The sequence below is a fragment of the Calonectris borealis genome, chromosome 15 (genome assembly GCF_964195595.1).
Source record: "Calonectris borealis chromosome 15, bCalBor7.hap1.2, whole genome shotgun sequence".
Lineage (NCBI taxonomy): Eukaryota > Metazoa > Chordata > Aves > Procellariiformes > Procellariidae > Calonectris > Calonectris borealis.
Window position 1 is genome coordinate 7501436 of NC_134326.1, and position 18830 is coordinate 7520265.

An 18830-nucleotide genomic window follows, 5' to 3' on the forward strand; every position below is an offset into this window, starting at 1 on the left:
TGAATCAGATCACAATTAGTGGACCCTGGGTGAGAACATATCTCAGCATCAGAGTTGCTGATGAGTTATTCATTTTACTCTGCATTATTCATGATGTGCAATTGGTCAGCTAAAATCATGGTATCACTTTTGTTCCTGGTGTAGACAAAACACTTTTAAACTGAAGAATAGAAAATATGCCTACTCACGTGTGAATATCTTTGCTTGTAAGAGGTTAGGGCCGTTTTTATACAAAGAGCAGTCATTCCACCAACAAACCCAGTTTAAAAATAGCCAGTAAGGGAAAGAACAGGAAAGCCCTCTCAAACTCAAATAATGTTTGTGATTTTTTTAAAGTATTTGACGAGCCTTGTTTGCGATTTTGTATGTAATTACAAATAATGAGTCCTAAAAAATGGGTAACATCATGTGTGTCATTTAGGTTTTTCGTTAGATGGATAATGTTGCCACTAAGCCTTAAGAGAAAAATTTATATAGTTAACTTTCCTTTTTACATTAATTTTGTTCTTTTTTATTAACTTCAGTTTGATTTTTGAGAACTATGAGTCAGAAGTCCCCTTCCACATAAATATTAGCACATGAGGATTAACCATGGCTCCACTAGAGTCAACAGTGATATTGAAGATACTGATCTAACAAGGCACGCGCTTAATCACTTTGCTGAAAAGATTACTATTGGCTTCAGTAAAATGCTCTTTTTGCCATGTATTGGAACCTAATAATCTTGAAGTGATGGTTAGACAAGCTGGAAAGTAATGGAGAGCACCAACACTCAACTACCTCCCCCCTCTGCAGTGGGCCTCTGCTGCAGGGCAGAGGGTAAGAGCTACCAGGCTTTTCCTTGTGAGAGCCCGCAGAGCAGAATGGCTGCATTTAGGCTACTGAGTTGTCAGTATTGGCACACGGCAGATTTCTTCATTAGGCAATTGTAAGGAAAATCGATATATATCTGGATTTCCATGTTGCACATGCAATCCTGGATGAATTCATATACCTTGTGCATAAGACAGGATACATCCACTTCTTATACCTTAAAACCTAGAAGCTTAGGAAGTGATAAATCTTTTGGTAGACAGTAGAAGACAGCAGATCAAAAAATAACAAATTGAGTACAAAGTATGTGATTAAGTCTTTGTAACTTTGTATTTCACCTGAGACATGAAAAACCTCATCAATCTCAGACTCTCACGCATATTAACACTTTCCATCATGTTTATAGAGTGTGCTCAGGTATCTGGACCTAGGTTATAGAACAGACAAAAAGATCAGACAGACTAATGTAGAACCTAAGCATATTTCTGCTCCACAGGAAAACACTAGGGAGGAAATCACATGTAAAATCTCAAATTGAGAACAAAATGTCAGAAGTATAGACAAGAGGTATAGATGTGAGTCTCCTAGCAGTATGGGATGATAAAAAGTTACAGATTAATAAATGTATATAACTGATACATCATTCTTAATTGATCCTTCCGCATATATAGGCAAACATGGATGTATACCTCAGTGTTCTGCTACTATAGTTAATCCCTCTTTAGTAAGAACATATGTGTATACACAGTCTCCTTCTACATTTTCGTGGCACTTATTTGTACCATCACAAAACATATCTTATACTTTGCTTTACTAGTGAAAAATGCCAATTTAGTACTGAAAAACAAGCCAACACTTAAGCAGATACATTTCTTCAGCAGTTACTTTAAAATGGATATTTTTTTACTTTGTATTGTTAAAAACAGCCTTGGTCAATCAAATGCAGTTTCCTTGTTGCTGAGTCTTCATTGCTTCCATGACAACAATGCTATTTTATAGCAAGAATATCCTCATATATAATTAAGATACAGGATGCTCTATGCTTATTTATATTGAATTTAAAAGATAACTTGAAGAACTCATTATGTTTCTTCAGTGGTGGTCTCTGAACAGTACTGTTAAATCATAAATATTAAGAATTAAGGTAACTTAATGTTCTGTTCTGTAATGGAGCTGTTTGCATAACTGCTGTTAAAGCTCTAGACTTTTCCATTTAATCTGCATTTAATATGACTGACACATTATTTAGAAACTGCAAGTCATGAAAACCTAATCATCAACAGAAATAAATAAAATAATGGCCAAAAAAAGAAGAGGAAAAAACCTAATCCATACATGAAAATACAAGCTCATTCAAATATGTAGTCTCTACCATGGTATGCACCTGGTATTTCCTAAAGCATTGCAGAATACCTTCAAACACGCAGACACAATACAGTCTGCATGTGCTGCATGCAGACTCTGCTGCCAATAAGTACCTGCAGCAAGATGTGGGCTTCTCCTGAGGCTTCCTATTGGAAGTTTGGTGTCAGTCCAGACTTCCTTGCTTTTGAGAATTTAACTCATACTCAGACTAACAATTTTTTTTTGTCTTCAACAATGATGCGACGATACCAAGGACTGTGACACAGAAGAATCTGGAGTTCAAAAGTAAAATCATTTAATGAATGCATAGCACATGCCTTATTCATTATGCTGAATCCAGCCCTGGAGTTGGGCAATGCATACACTAATTTTCTATTAGAAATGTGACTCTACATTCCTCATTTAGAAAATAGCATTAAAAAAATCAAGATGTTTGGCTAAAAAACTTTCATACTGTTTTGAACTTTCCTAGTATGTTTCTAAAAGCACGAGCTAATCCTTTTTCTCAGCTATTGTATTTTATTCTGTTGAGGGTTGCTGGCTGTAAAACATTGTACCTCCCTTTAAACTTTTCCATATAACTTGATTAGACAGCAGTAATCTCTAATGCTTTCATGTGCAAATTTAGGAGTGACCCGGAACAAACGAGTTTCCTTCATCGCCATAGCAACCAGGACGATGGAAGAATGCCACTCACCAGGCAATGCAAGGCAAATTTCATCCCTTTGATGTTAATTAACAAATTGCTTTCAGAAAAGTCAATGCATTTTTCTTCTTTAAATGTTTGTGATAAATTTTTAATATGTCTGAAAATGAAAGAAAAATACAGAAGCATCGGCTACTGACAGGTGAAGTGCAGACAACTACCTTGGCAGATAACCCACGCACCGGTGCTACAGCAGCAATGCACCCAAGGAAGGGTTTGCATCAACTGGCTGCTCATAAATCACCTTGGGTGAATTTTGGGACTTGGAGTTAAGAACTGATGCCTCCAGCTAGTTTAAACCATTTCTAATGCACACGGTGATGTGAGCCCTGCTATAAGAAAGCAGTCCATCCATTTTGAGTTTCTGGCATGAAAAAATAATAGGATAACACACACATACACACAAAAAAGTAAGGATGAGCGTATAAGCATATCCTGAATCATTTTTGTATATTTAGCATGGAAACCACTTCTCACATATACATTTTGTTTGCATAGTTCTTAGGCTACTTGTTACTCTTCTTCCTCTTTCCCCTATTGTCCTAATGCTTTATGACAGTTATCAGTTCTTAGTACAAATTCCTTCAGGGACTACTGAATTGTTCCTAATTTTGCTGATAAGAGAAGGTTTGAAAGTTGTCAGACAGCCAAAACCCACCAAGAAACCCCATCAGAGTTCCTGCTATGAAGGAGTACACTGATTCACTGGTTAAGACGCTCCTAAATTCAGACTCTTAACCAGAGAATGTGTTTTCCCTTCTGTCCCAGGCTTTTCAGGTCATCCAGGACTAGTCATGTGGGATACAACTTCACTACAGAGGTGATCTGAATAACTCCAGTAGAGTCAAGTTCAAGTGAAACAACCACACTGCAAACTAATACCCTACACAAATTGATTTGATTGCTATATGGTATGTTCTTACTGGACTCTGTTAATTTGATCTGTACCTTCTATTTCCTGATATAACAGCTTTCCTAAATAAGGTTTTTGCTTGCAGAGAAGCTTTCAGTTAGAGACGACACTGTAACTTGAGTTAACTTCAGCAAAGAAAGCTCAGGCTCTCTTCTATTCCCACTTATTCAATAAGGATAGCAGAACCTTGCAGGGTCACAGGATGTTCAGGCATTGAACATGGAACAGGTTGCCCAGAGAGGTTGTGCAGTCCCTGTCCTTGGAGGTTTTCAAGACCAGCCTGGAGAAAGCCCTGAGCAAGCTGGGCTGACCTTAGAGCTGCCCCTGCTCTAACCAAGAGGTTTGGACTTGCAACCTCCTGAGGTCCCTTCCAGCCTAAAATATCCTATGATGCTATTATCTGATGTTGTAAAGACAGGCACAAAAAAACCTGCGAGATGCCAGATATTATGGCAAAAGATAAATGAACAAGAAGCAAGTTTAAGAAATCCATGTTTCTGATGGCACTTACTGCCCCAAATTACCTTTACCTGCAGCTGAACTGAAAACAATGCTCTGAATGGAGACTAAAATGCAAGTTTCTCATCCCCAGCAATGATACATTCATACCAGAAAAACCTTCCCTTCCCTGAAACTTACAGATTCCCCTACTCCAGTGCTATTTTGCACCTCCTCATCAGTTAGGAATTGTGTCATAAACTCCACAGTGTTGTTCTAAAGTGCATTACAGTGAAAGATTCTCCCTACCCATGAATTCAAAAAATTACAGAATAATTTCCACTTGTCCTGTATTTCTGTATGATCTTATTTAACAAGCTTGCTTTTCAGCACAGCAGGAAAAGTCCATTAGAAGAATAATATGCAGGAATCCCACCAGAGTATAATGAAAGACTTCACAGAAGGTAAAAAGTCACCTCCTTACTGCTCTTTGCTTTAACTATTGAAAACAAAAAACTAAACACAAATCTGCATGGCTGTAATCCCAGAGAAGTAAACCTGGTGTGCTGTCTGGTGACTTACTTATATCTCACCCTAATTCACCCTCACATTAGCTACACTTACCTATACAGAATATAATTTTACAATCCAAGCCTGTATCTGGTGAAATGCCAGATATTGGCCCGTAACTCTCCTTCAAGCAGGGCAGATGGTAAGAGTGAATGATGACAAGATAAATATCCTACCTTGTACAAGGTAATGGACTGAAAAAAATTGGATGCTTGAAGATGCATGAGAACCTTTTGTGCCCAATTCAATGGAAAGAGAAATGTCCAAAGTAAAAAGCTTAAGCCAAATTCTAAAATAATTTTCTAAATCAGAAATTTTAAGATATTAGAAATGAGTTTAAAGAGATTCGGTGTAACTCTGCATCTTGAAAAACATTTAGATTTGAATTCAGTATGTGAAATCCAAATCCTCTTTGTATACAGTGATACGAAAAGCATTTCTTTCAACAAGACTTACATTATTTCCTAAAGAGAGTAGGACAATTTCAGAGACTCTAAATGTGTTGATGTCATTTGCTCAAATTTCTCTCTCTCAGTATTTCCTTTTTTTTAGTCACGTTTTTAATTTTTTTTTTTTTTAATGTACAAACATGTAACAGAACAATTGTATTTTGACAAGATCACCTGGTCAAACAGCTTTAACTGTGTTCTACCAGGCAGGTTTTCAGCATTGTCTTTCCTTACTGTTTTACATACAGGAACCTGTTTTCTAAAAGATATGTAGTTTCAGAAAAATATGACTCCACATGTGAAAGTTGGGGGTTTTTTTAGCCACCTGAGGTGTCACTCCTATCTGCCCATTAAAGAGTGGGGTGGGGGGAGCAATCATGTTTTCTTGGAAAAACATGAAAATATGAATATGCAATACAGTAAATAAAATTAAAATAAACATGAGATTTTGAATTCTATTTACTGGAAGTGGCTGGCTTAACTGTGCGACTGCTCAGCCTTGTATGTGAGTCATGCTAATGTATGAATTCATTCAATACAGTATGATTATTTTGCCAAGCAATATATTAGAAAACTCTTACCAGAACTTCCCAGAGCAGCCAGTCATATAAATTCGTATCTCAGAATGAAAAGAGAAATCAGACTGTAGTCTAATATGGAGCTACATAAGGATCCTTCCCAGTATCCTAAATATAAACAAGTGTATATAGTCTTTGTGTGATTATTTTCTAAATTAACATACTATACCAAAATTACTATCAGAATTTATTGGGAAAATAACTGGAGTTTGAGAAAAATACAGCACACTAGATGACTCCCTAAGAGTTGATCTGTATGTTTCTTATGTATTTCCAAGATATTTTTGTTACAGGTGTTACAAGACAAATGCTAAATTTTATACATACTATATACGATATATTACATTTGCTACAGAAGTAAAAGTAGGTCAGTACTTTTACAAGCATTAAGATGTAATACTTTCTAAAGGGTCTGCCAGCAATGGAGGTGGTGCCTGACTTGCACATTTAAGGAGACATAGAAGCGGACATTAAGTAATATACTGCATTACTGTTCATGAACAGCACTGTTGGAACATTCCACATCTATAATTTGCTATCTATAAGACATAAATTAAGCCCAAAGTACTAGGAAAAAACCCAAGTCCCTGAAAGGACCAGATCATTTTAAGCTGGAGTCACTATTTAAATGAAGGACAATGTATATACATATTTTCTGCACACTTCAGTTCATGTATGTAAGCAGTAGACGTACATGCCTACCACAGAGATAAATTACTGAATGACCACAAAGGCTAAGAGCAAAACTTTTCAGAATAATAGGAATTTATTTAAATTTTCATTCTTTGTTACTATGAATGAAACAAAATGAAAAAAATAGAAAATCATGCTGGAACATCAGTATTTATGACTGTTGATGGTATTTATTATTGCTGGTTTATTATGACTACTGGTATACAAAAAAGATTAAGATAGTAACAGTAGTTTAGTAGTGGTTTAGTGTCATGTAAGGAACTGAGCCAAATTCATGTTGGCAGACAGAGTAAATTAGTAGACTTAAAGATTAGTAAAGATATTTCAAGCCTAACGAAGGAGGAATTTCCGTAGCCATTTTGCACAGGGATCTGGATTCTGTCATCTTCGGGGAGAGGTGGGGTAAAAGCTTGGGCAAATTTTCTTTCTCACACTGAGCAGAAACTTACAGTGTAGTAAGGAGAGGATGATAGTTCTTGGTGGTGGCACTAAAATTAAGCAAATGGGACTTCAAAGGAAAGAATTCTGTTTACACACACAGTTGATTACTTGGTTATTCCAAAGGCAGCCCCTCAGACGACTCTGTAGTTGGGTGCCATACACCACCTGACACAACAGAAGAGGTAGCTGTTACAGCAAAAAACCCTACTAAAAAGACAAGGGGGAAATCGAGATTGCACACATACAACTCTCATTAATAAATCTTACAGTAGAGTGTTTGGAGACGTATCCCAAATATATAAACAGGCCTCTGAAAATCAGGGAAACAATTCTGGCTAACAAAGAAACCCACATACAGCCAGGAGGAGAGGCACCTTCGTTTGCGATTGACTGGCAACCGAGCTGTGCAATTTCATATTTTCCCATTATGTCTCCTATTGAGACTCTCTATATGCTCTCTATAGTTTACAGCAGAAGGCTGAGGAAAGGAGACTCTCTGTTGATAAAAGAGCAAAAAGAGAAGAAAAGATGTTGTAATTTCTCCTGCTTGATGGTTGAGCAATCACCAGGACACCTTTCCCTTATTAAACAACAAAAGGGAAATGTGAATATGTAATGTTTATTGGTATTTTCTGTGCTTGGCAAGAAGTAGTTTGCTTCTGCAACTGTGATGTGAAAAATCTCTTCATGCTGGATGGCTTTAGTCTATTGGCACCCTGATGAGCACTAAGAAAGAATCACAGAAAGACCTGACATCAAATTGGCTGCCAAAAACACCCTCACTTTATTATAGTACTAAAAAGAGGAAAACAAGGATATGCATGAACAGTATGGGTTTCTTTTTCTATGCTTGGTATCAGGTAAGCTGCTAATATGTTTGTGATATGAAAACATTTCACACATACATCAGTGCTTCCAGGCACCCAATTGAGACCATAGCAACAACAGACTTCACTGCGTTACTGCAGGGAAAGACTTTCCTCCTTTGCTTGCTCTAAGTCCTTTTTAAAGCAAAATCAGTGACCACTTGTCTATACATCAGCGTGCTTGTCTTCTTCCACGCACACCGTCAGCCCATTTCAGAAATACAGCAGAACTTTCTTATTCCTGACTACATCAGGGAGAACAGGAGGTGTAATATCCATTTCAGTAATCACTAACAATTCAAATATTTTGTTGTCTTAATTTCATACCCTTTTAAAGCCTTTTTTTCAGCCTGTCATAATGCACAGCATTGTGTCTAATTTACAGCATAGGATAATATAAAATAAACATTCTCATGAGGAGATGGTGAGATAAAGACAGCTACTTGTCATAAAAAAAATAGAGCATAAATATTATTACTTTTCTGCAATGCCTTAGTTTTATAAAGCATTCCCTATCAGTTTAGCCAGGTAAGTACACTATGTGCTATTTTCACTGTGCTAGCTCTGAATGATTCGATAGATAATTACTTATCATAACCGTGCTAGAGAGATGCATTCAGAGACAAAGCAGTCAGGAAAAACATTCCTCATTTATTGATATAAGGGTTACGCATTCAAAGCTGACTTATGCTGGCTATTTACATTCTTATTTAAAGAATTCCTATTTTACTGTGAATCTTTTGACTTCATATTCAATACATAGCAAACCATATTCTATTTAAAAGAAACTTCTATTTAATTCATCAAGAAATATTTATTCAATAAAAAAAATCAGAAACTTAACAGAAATAAAATATAATAATCTAATTATAACACCAGTTATACTATGTCCATTAATACATTCTGTCCAATGTTTAGTAAATAGAATTATGTCCATAAATACATACTCTAGCTCAAAGACATACTGTCAGTGAGATATATTTTCATTAAACATATTTCTTAAATGTTAAAATAAGTCAAAACACTAAAACTACAATAATTCTAAAATTCTTTTTTTTTTCTCAGATGCACTTACTTCATTTTTGCTTATAGCTCTGCTCACATTCTAGCTAGAGTGACAGCACAACATCATGCCGTGCTGCAGACAGTATCGGAAAACATCCCATTAGGCGTTTGGTTTTCTTTTTTCTTTTTTTTTTAATTTTTTTTTCTTTTTATTTCAAGATTTTACTCTTAATACTTTGACACTTTCAAAAAATAGCACATACACCGTTTGCTTATCAGTGTCACATTGAGGATAAAAAACAATTTTGCACAGTCTATTGAATAACCACAACAAAATATATTTAAGCACAATAAGTCAAATCATGCAGAATTTAGCAAAGAGCTCTCGTCCTCAGGCAGACTAACACAAAACTTAATTTGTGATAATCTTCCAGTGGCTGAGAAATTACAAGATGTACTGTACAAAGCACTTATGTGTTTTACAAGCAGAGTTTTCCTGAGTGTGTAAATGCATGCCTTCCATAAACTGCATTTCAAACACATATATTTCCCAGGTTCTAAATAACTACATTTTCCTATAATGACAATATGATTCTAGTAACTATTTTCCAACTTATATTTAAGGAACTATTTTTCAGTAATAATGGCATTAGCTTACTGAGGTTGAATTTAGGATACCAAAGAATAGGATTTTCATTTTTTGCCATTATTGAAAAATAATTTAAAAAAAAGATTCGCATTTATTTGGCATACCCTAAGGCTTGTGTGTTTTTAGGTTCCGGTGTATTATCAGCATCAGTTGCTACTTATTCGCTGCTAACTTGGTATAATAAATCAAGTTCTTGTTCTATATTTTAGCGGCCAGGAAGGAAACATCAGAGCATTGAGCATTATATGTGACACTCAGCCAGGCAATCCCTATATTGTTTGGTAGATTTCATTCTCTTTTCAAAGAAAAGTGGGGCTACAGATGCTTTTTACACCTCTGCTCACTTATGGGTTGTGTAAGTCATGTGTCCTTAGGATATCCTCTTTTTACTGTCCTAAATAAAAAAAAGAAATATTAAAAAAAAAAAAAGAAAAAAAAGATTAAATGAGAGTGATGTCAATACATTACAATGTCAAAGTCCTGTTTCATGTTGGTCAAGATGGCTCATCTCACAGTGTTTTCTCACTTTGATGTCGGGAAAATATGATTGTGCTGTAGTCTCTGAAGTGCTTTCACTTGTCAAGTATTTTGAATTTTATGATAATAAAATGAGGAGCGGGAGCAATGAGGTTCAAAGACCCAAAGAGCATACAGGAATGCTGCTATAAAGCTAAATAAGCTAACTCTAAAGATTATAAGCAGAGAGCTACACAATAAGGAAGCAGATTTAATTTCATTCTAAATGTTAAATGAAAACCCTCCATTTCAGCCCTTGGACTTCTAAACAAGATATCTTAAAAGAGAAACACACAACCCAAGTAAAAAAGCCCATATCTGACTACTTTACATAATCAGGGTTTATAATTACAAAGGTTTCTATTTCTGCTTTTTCTTTAAAGCAACTTCCTAAAAATGATCTGCCCTTACCGTCATTCACTGTCAGACTGGAAAAGTTATATGAAGTGCAAGCACTGACAGGGATATTCATTTGTAAAAGGTTTTGTTTTAATGCAACAAAATCCTTTTAATTCTGCTTTTGAAATAAAGTGGGAAAGCAAAAACATATTAAATGCTTGTTACTAATATTTCATGACAAAATAGCAGATAGCCCTTATCTTTAGGCCACCCTGCCCTCACAGTCACCCATGCTGTCTCCAGGGAAATTGCTATCTACACTACAACATGTAACTCACATATCTAATATTACATATATGTTGCAGATATATGAGACCTCTTGTTTTTACCCCTTTAAAAAAAAGTAAGCATTACTACAGTCACTTCCCAAATATTCAACAACATTAGTCAAAAAATATATTGCTGGCAGAAAAACTGACAAACATTAAACAGACCAAATTCAAAAACTTCCCGTTCTGGAATCCAGCTCCCCTTACGCGACACAAGTGCCCATCCAAGCAGCAGTGAAAGAGCTGAATGTCTACAGCCACGATTTATGGTATCAGCAAACATGAATAACAGATGAATCCAATCGGAGCAACAAATGACTGAACATTCCCCCGCCCCCATATTTCAGAGACCATTTGCAGAGGATGACAGTTTCTCCATGCACAGCTGATAGAAAAATGCCACAGGCTTTTTCAGCACCTTCAGCAGAACCCTACAAAGAAGCAAGACCGCAGGCAGCTTCCTGACGCCATCTCCATGGACCCCGCAGCCCTGCTGGGCAGCAAGGAACAAGTCGAGCGACCCTCCGCGGGGCTCCCCAGTGCTCACTGCCCAGCACATACACCTCTGGGATTGCTAATGACTAATGTGGGAGCTACTGGACAAGAGTGTAAGGATGGATGAACTCATGAGGCCATACAAGGCCAGAGCTGGGAATCCTATACGTACCAAAGTCAGAGAAATGCAGAAAGTCATAGATAAATTAAGGTTAGAAGGTCACCGTGACATAATCTACTAAAATTCCTTTTAAAAGAAGAGCTAAGTTGTCTCATAGTCAACTTCCTTTCCACTAGGACCCCCAGATCCTCCTTGGGGGACACTCCTCCTTGACTTTTACCAAGTTGGGTGTAACATTTGCTTTGTCCTGCAATGAAGAACCTTCCCCATTCGCCACAACCTTTCAAGGACAGTAAACGGCAGCCTCACAATGACATGGGCTACCTCCCTCCACACCTTTGACTGCATACCATCCAGTCCCAAGCTGCTGCTGTACACCTGAAGATCTATCGTAGCACTTACAGAAATACTGGAAAGGATTTGGCACACATATAACTGTTATGTTAACATAACACGTAATCCCAGATGGGTTCACAAACAGAATGAGAGACAGACAGAAATGATTGCTGAGAAGAGGACACAAGACTGAGATGTCACTAGAGACAGCCTGGAAGGACTTTTTTTTTTTCTTCTCTTACTTGGACAGGGAGCATAAACTCTCCCTCCTACAAGGAGAATCACAACTATGGGATATGACAACATGCAGCCTTTAAAGTTGGGTAAAATGAATACAAATAGTCTTAGCCAGAGATTTTGAGGGTGGGAAGGAGGAGGAAGGATCGTGCGTGCGGTATAGGTGTTTCAATAGAAACTATAAAAGACTGCAGTCATTGATAGTGTACAAATCTATGGGTAATACCATATATATACCCATATATAAATATATGATAATTGTGTATGTTATGTATACACTATAAAACCAGGATGTTTACATCATCTTTTATAGAAATAGGGTGAAGCAAATTACACTTCATTCCTCTCGAGCTGATCAATGGGAGGATTTGCCCACAGAGTGAGCCATGGCAGACTTCCCATAGGGGCCCCAGGGTGAGGAGTGCCTGGAGAAAGTCATTATCCTCCTGTTACTGAATGTGATCGCTTACTCTGAGGAGAGCCAGCAACATTTTTGAGCTCCTGCTATGCTTCTACCATTGCTTGATACGCAGTTGCTTTAGGCTTTGATGGAACATTTTAACAGAGACAGCCTAAGGGGTCATAAGACTCATGCGCCTGGTTGCATAAGCTTCCCCCTAAAGGAGGGACAGATTTTAATACCTCCTCCACACCAGGAAAACTGGAAAAGGCACAAGTAGGTAACTTAACTATCTGAGGAATTTTCACGGAGCAAATGACATATGTAATATTATGAAAGGAAAATCCTACCTGCACTCTGCTGCTGTTTGCTTTCCCATTCTAAAATTGGAACCTAAACTTAACGGAGGATGATTGTTTAACAAACAAAATGTAGAAATATTCTAGAACCAAAAATATCCTGTTTGCAGAGGTTAAAAAGAAAAAAAGGAAAGACAACAACAACAAGAATGTGGATTTATAGGACTCCATTGAAATTTCTGTTCTACCTGCTCTCATTTGAAAAAAGCATTATGTATTCCCGGCCATGATTTTCTGATGTTTCCCAATAGAAAGGATTATATAATTGTGTACATGTTATTATCAATGACACCACTATGCTATGGAACCACTGACAGTTTAAACTTAATTACAGATGGCAGCTTATGAAATAATTATAAAGAAAAGATTGGACAGCAACCACAGTGATTTCATGCTTCCTCTTCATGTGTGTTTAGCACAATATCATCAAGTCCCTCAACTTTAAAAAATAATGCGAGGTATCAATCAGATAGTACCGTTGCAGACTGGGAGGTTGACTTACTGTGTAAGAAGTGATATCATCCAATGTTTGCCACTCAAAGTCCACGTCTGTGCAGAACGTGGCCCTGCAGCCTGTAAGACTGGCTGTTGGCCATATAATGACCACTGCCAAAATAAGTACTAATTAGCAAGCCAGGTTCACAGGCTGTTCAGACAGGGCCGTATACCATATTGAACAATGGATTTTCAGAGCAGCAGAATATTCCGCTGGGCCTAAAGATCTGAATTGAAAAAGCAGAATTTGAGTATGAGGATCTTACACCTGCTTGATTTCATTCTATGGCATTTATTTCCAGCCCCAGTGAAATTCCCTCCCCTCCATGAATTCACTAATTAAATTGCCAATGGCTTTGATACTGATGCTACCTCACTCCAGGGAGAATTTTGCCTGGCTCTCCAGAGATTATTTTAATGTGTTCCATCTTAAATTGTTAGGCACTTTTTAACCTGTTCCTTCCTGATTCCATCTCACCTTTACATTACTACTATTAGTGCATTAAGCCTGTAACTATTATCTTTTTAGTGAAGGGCTAACGCAAAGTAGCTATTAAGCTTTTCAGCTTTCTACATACCATTTTTTTTTTTTCTTCCACCCTCTTAAGCAGAGGACCCGACAATTCCTTTTGTTATTCCCTGGCTTCTTATGCATTTTAAAAGCATGCTCTTTCTGCCTTTTACATAGTTTGCTAATGGTACCTCATTTGGAGCCTTTACCTTTCTGACACCTTCTTCAGATTCATCCCCTCCACCCAATCCCCCCTCCTGTAATTTTACTCTCTTCCAATGCAGGCAGAGTTTTATTTTTCCAAATATGCTGAAAAATTTTGTTGGGGCTTTTTGGTTTTTGTGGGTTTGTTGGGGTTTTTTTTGGTGGAGAGAAGAATACGGAAGGGAGATTAGGAGTATTTAAGTACAGTATACTGGTTCTGTGTAACCTAAATATAGCTTCTTTCCTTTTTTTTCACTGGAGCTGTCAAAGCTCTGTGTGGTGAACAGCATTCATTACAAATGTATCCCTCTTTTGTCACTCTCTTATAAACTGCTTATGATTTTCCATACGATAGGATGCTTGCTGTTTTAATAGCCAGTCACTTCGACTACATGATTTTTTTTTTTTAACTACGTGATCAAATAATAAATAATCTAAAGTCAAGGCTGCTGTACACTTTCAGTTTAGTAACTATGCTAAAATTTAGAGCACTTTTAGGATCAGGAGACTTTTTTCATCAAACATGAAAAGTGTTCAGGAACATCTGTACATTAACATCCACACAGCGATATATTGCAATTTGTATTTCAGACAGAATTTGTGAATTAATCATTAGTTTTTCATTATGTACTCAGCTCTTCAGTGGGATGTGCCACCTTAATAATTATGTTGCCTGTAGAATCGGACAACAGAAGCTGATTAACAAGTCTCTGCATCATATTATCATATAGAATAATTCAGACTGGAAAGAACCTCTGGAAATCATCTGGTCCAACCCCTCACTGAAAGCAGGGCTAGCCTCAAGGTTAAATTCAAGTTCAACCTAAGGTAACCTGATCCTTCAGCACTACAAGGTCGTGTGTGAATGAAACATCTATGCAAACCATGCTATGCTATTGAAAAAGGCACGCTGATAAAGAAATAACTGGTGATGTCTAATACATCACCGACCTATTCCCACTAAGCTCTTTGATATGTTGGACAGCTATTAATGCATATACAGCTGCTTTAGGGTTTCTTTCTAGACCAGTATACCATGGCTTCAGAAGGAGAATTTTCCAACACACTTTCCATCTGCCTATTATTTCTGAGGCTTTCTGCAATAGCTGGAGATTACACCCACTCCTCTTACTATAAATGTTTTTAGACTAAAACCTAAGGGGGGCATCTGTTTTTTTTCAAGGAAAAGTGTGCAATAGTTGTTTACTTACTTATCCACAAATGCAATTTTCACATCTTCCACCAATTGCAGAATCTTAAGAAAATTCCATAGAGCTCTCTTTATAATCTGTTCTTGTTTAAAATCTTTTTGTTTCTGAAAAGCGCAGTTCTACTTTTATTTAACAATATTTGTATTACATTCTATATTTTCAAGTATATTAGACCACACCTTTTAAAGTCCAAAACTCTACTCTCATCAGTCAGAACGCCTGATGTATGCTGAGAATTAAATACTTGGCTCAAGGAATATTAAATATATATATTTTTAAAAGCTCAAGTCTTACAGAAAACCGAAAAGCTGAAGACCACCATATTTTCAAATCATACCATACAGAAGTCTAAAATATTAAGAAACACCACTGTGTTATGATAGATAATATTGTAGTTAGGAGTTTACATGTAATATGATTGTGATCTGAAAGATGTGTAGCTTAATATTAAAAATACAAAATATACATTACAGAATGACAAAGCACAAAATTAATCACATACACTAGTATAGTTTAAGGGACTGATTTTCGTCTACATTACAGTGATATAAACCAGGAGCAATTCTGTGAAATCAGAGGAGATACAATGTGTGTGAGAAATGAATCAAGTCCAACATTTCTTTAATCTACTCAGCATTTCTTTTCCCTGTTAGCAGACTTGCCCACCATTCTCCCCAAAGAGAAGGGACAGAGCAGAAAATTATCACCTCTTGGTGATAATGATGACTAATAGTATCCCCTATCATATAAATTATTTAAAATATTTTAACGTAATCCTTCATAAGCCACTACATATACTTAACAGAGGGACAGAAGAAAAATAACAGGGAAAACGCTGAACAGAAATACATATGCAGACTCACTGTTGAACTTGTTTGACACAATCCGACATTTCTTGGTAAAAGAACAAAGTAATTCCAGAAAGACTTGGTGCAGCAATCATTCAAGACTATATCAAAAAGAAGAGGAAAATAACAGAGAGGTAGGTATTCTCAGAATAAAGCAAGAACGGGTCCAAGATATGCCTTATGACTAAATCATGTGCTTTTTCCCTATTCTCGGAGCTTTGCTGTGTCCTTAGCCTAGTCACAGCCTCCTTAGCCGAACTCAAGTAAAGTACAACCGGACATACGAGATTCATTGTACATAAACCCGTTAGCAAATTAACAACTGCACATTTTTTGCAATAATAGAAATGCAAGATTTATCTTTTTTTGTGCTTTCATGTCTGCAACATGTAAAACTGGAATAAAAGATACCGATCACGCTTACAGGCTGTTAAAGAACTGGAATCTTTGGGCTTAAAATAGGGAGACCAATCATTCCATCTTCCCACATACCATTAACAAAAGCTGCGTCAGTGCTTTGAGTCAGTCCAGCTCCTTAGCTGTACAGAGTAAGTTACTTGTCCGGCTTGCTATGAAAATCTGATTTTTCTTGCCTCAGTTTTTGCTTTAACCAAAACAACTGTTATCAGAAGTTGCTACAGAAATTCAGTGAAAAGCACATTTCTCTTGGAAATAATGTTGAACTGATATCGTAGCAGAGTATTAGAGATATTTGTCATTAGAGATTACATCCTGTGTAGGAGTTGTAAAAAGTGGCAATGCTAACATTGCCGTAATTAAAAAATTCAGCCTCATCTCCTTTTTTTTGCTGCAGAAAAGCTAGCCTGCTACTCATGGCATCCAGTTAAATCCTACTGACATATCCTCCACTTCGTTTTTCCTTCTGAATTGCCATACTACTGCTGTTAAATAGTGGACAACTTGCCCTCTACCTTTATTCAAACATTCTACAGAACACAATGGAAAAAGGTAAAATATTAAACTTACAGAAATTATTTCTAAAACTTTAATAAATTGCTTTAGTAATATTACAGAAATATGTCTTGTGGTTTAAAAAGTTAAAATTAAAATTTCTATTGCTTTCTATAGGTGTTGGAAACATTCCTAGAAAACTCTATCAAATGCATTTTGTCAAATGCTATTTGATTAAGAAGTATTAAATTCTATAGGATTGTATCACAAAATTGCAACAAACTGAATTTCAGCAACACTGAGGCAATTCCTGCCTGTACTGACAGTACCTGATCGTGTCTGGCAGACAGGGAAGCTGGAGGACACGTGTAACCTTTTCTGTATATACACACATTCAAGTACTTTTTTCAGGGAACAGAAATAATCTCTGCGCACAAGCCTGCATTAGCCTAGCACTGATAATAGTACTAACTTCTCCAGCCTGCTCTCACATATAAAGAAACATAACCTGTACACTTTTAAAAGGTGTAGTGAGAGCCATGCTCCCTACTGCTTCATTTTGAGGCCCACTGAAGCTGCCCCAGGCACCCTGTGCCACGGGAGACCTCTCTGGGCCCAGTAAGCCTCTGCTTAACCTCTCCCAGGGCCACAGGTCAGAGTCACAACTGAGATCACGTTGTTCAGAAACTGTAAATGGTCCATGGCCAAATTTACGTTATGTGTTATTGGTTGTGTTAGGATGGTCAACAAGTAGACAATTATCAAACCTCTGACATGACTTTTATTTTTTATTCTGAGCTTACTTTCTTCAAAACAGACAACCTCCCAGCACACGACATCCAAACCCCTCTCCTAAACAATAATTTCAGAGTCTTTGAAAGAATAAGCTCGTCTGCCAGGATAGCATCCCTTAATTAGGCCCTGCCAGTGGCACCTTAACTTACCCATGAGCTGCTAACAAAGTACCAGCTTGTTGAGTTCAGCTCTTGGGCTGCTTCCAAAACGAAGACCTTGCAGTTGGGGTTGTGATACTTCTATAAACTGGAAAGTAGGGCAGAGCAGTTTGAAGTACCTCACTGCTGACAACTACACACGTTAAGCACACATGCAAAGTCTTTTTTGTCTCCTTGGATTGGTTTGAACTCTGCTCTCCGAAGTGACAGAAGATGAATTAATCTCTCTCTCTCATCCGACTTTGTGCCAGTTTCACTGGCCCATTCTTACACAGTGAGGTTTAATAGAAACCGATTCTTGTACTTTTCAAGGCATATTCCCATTCTCTGTTCATTTTAGTTACTCCACTTGTGAAAGGGAATTATAAAGCTGAAGAGGGAAGAGTGGCAATCGAAAAGGAAAAGAGATTAATATAGTGCCTTGCCTCTACAGGAGCTCTGCCTTGAAGGTTGCCACATCCCCATTTCTTGATGTAGCATTATAAGATGATTTGACCTAACACACCACATTATTTATAAATTATACTGAATATGCACTATGATACATTTGAAAAGATGTCATTAAAGGAACTTCATGCATGGGAAGGGTGTATAGGCTTTTTGATCAGAAAAAGAGGACATTTGCATTAAAAGAAAAAATGTCTCAGATCGTAGTTGGAGATGTCAAAAAATTTGGTTCACTTATAAATAAGAGAATTTTCATTTTCGTAAAATTCTTCTTCCAGTATCATAAGCAGAATTTTAAAGGGGGCCTGGACCACATATTCATATTTCAGATTAGGTACCCACACTTTTGACAAAGGCAGTTTTCCTTGCGGTGTCTCTGAACTTCTGAATTTTCCACATTAGAAATTCCAATATAAATACAGAAGAACCTTAATGGAATCAATTGTATTTGTCAGTGATTTTGAAAACACTTTGCATTATATGATGTTTCTCATTCATCGAACTAAAATTATTAAAATGAATAAAGCAATAAATGTAAGCTTTAAGAGGTTAATGGCACAACAGCAAAAGGAAAGGGAATTCAGTGGAAAAACAATGAAAGCACTTCTATAAAAATAATAAAAAATACAAA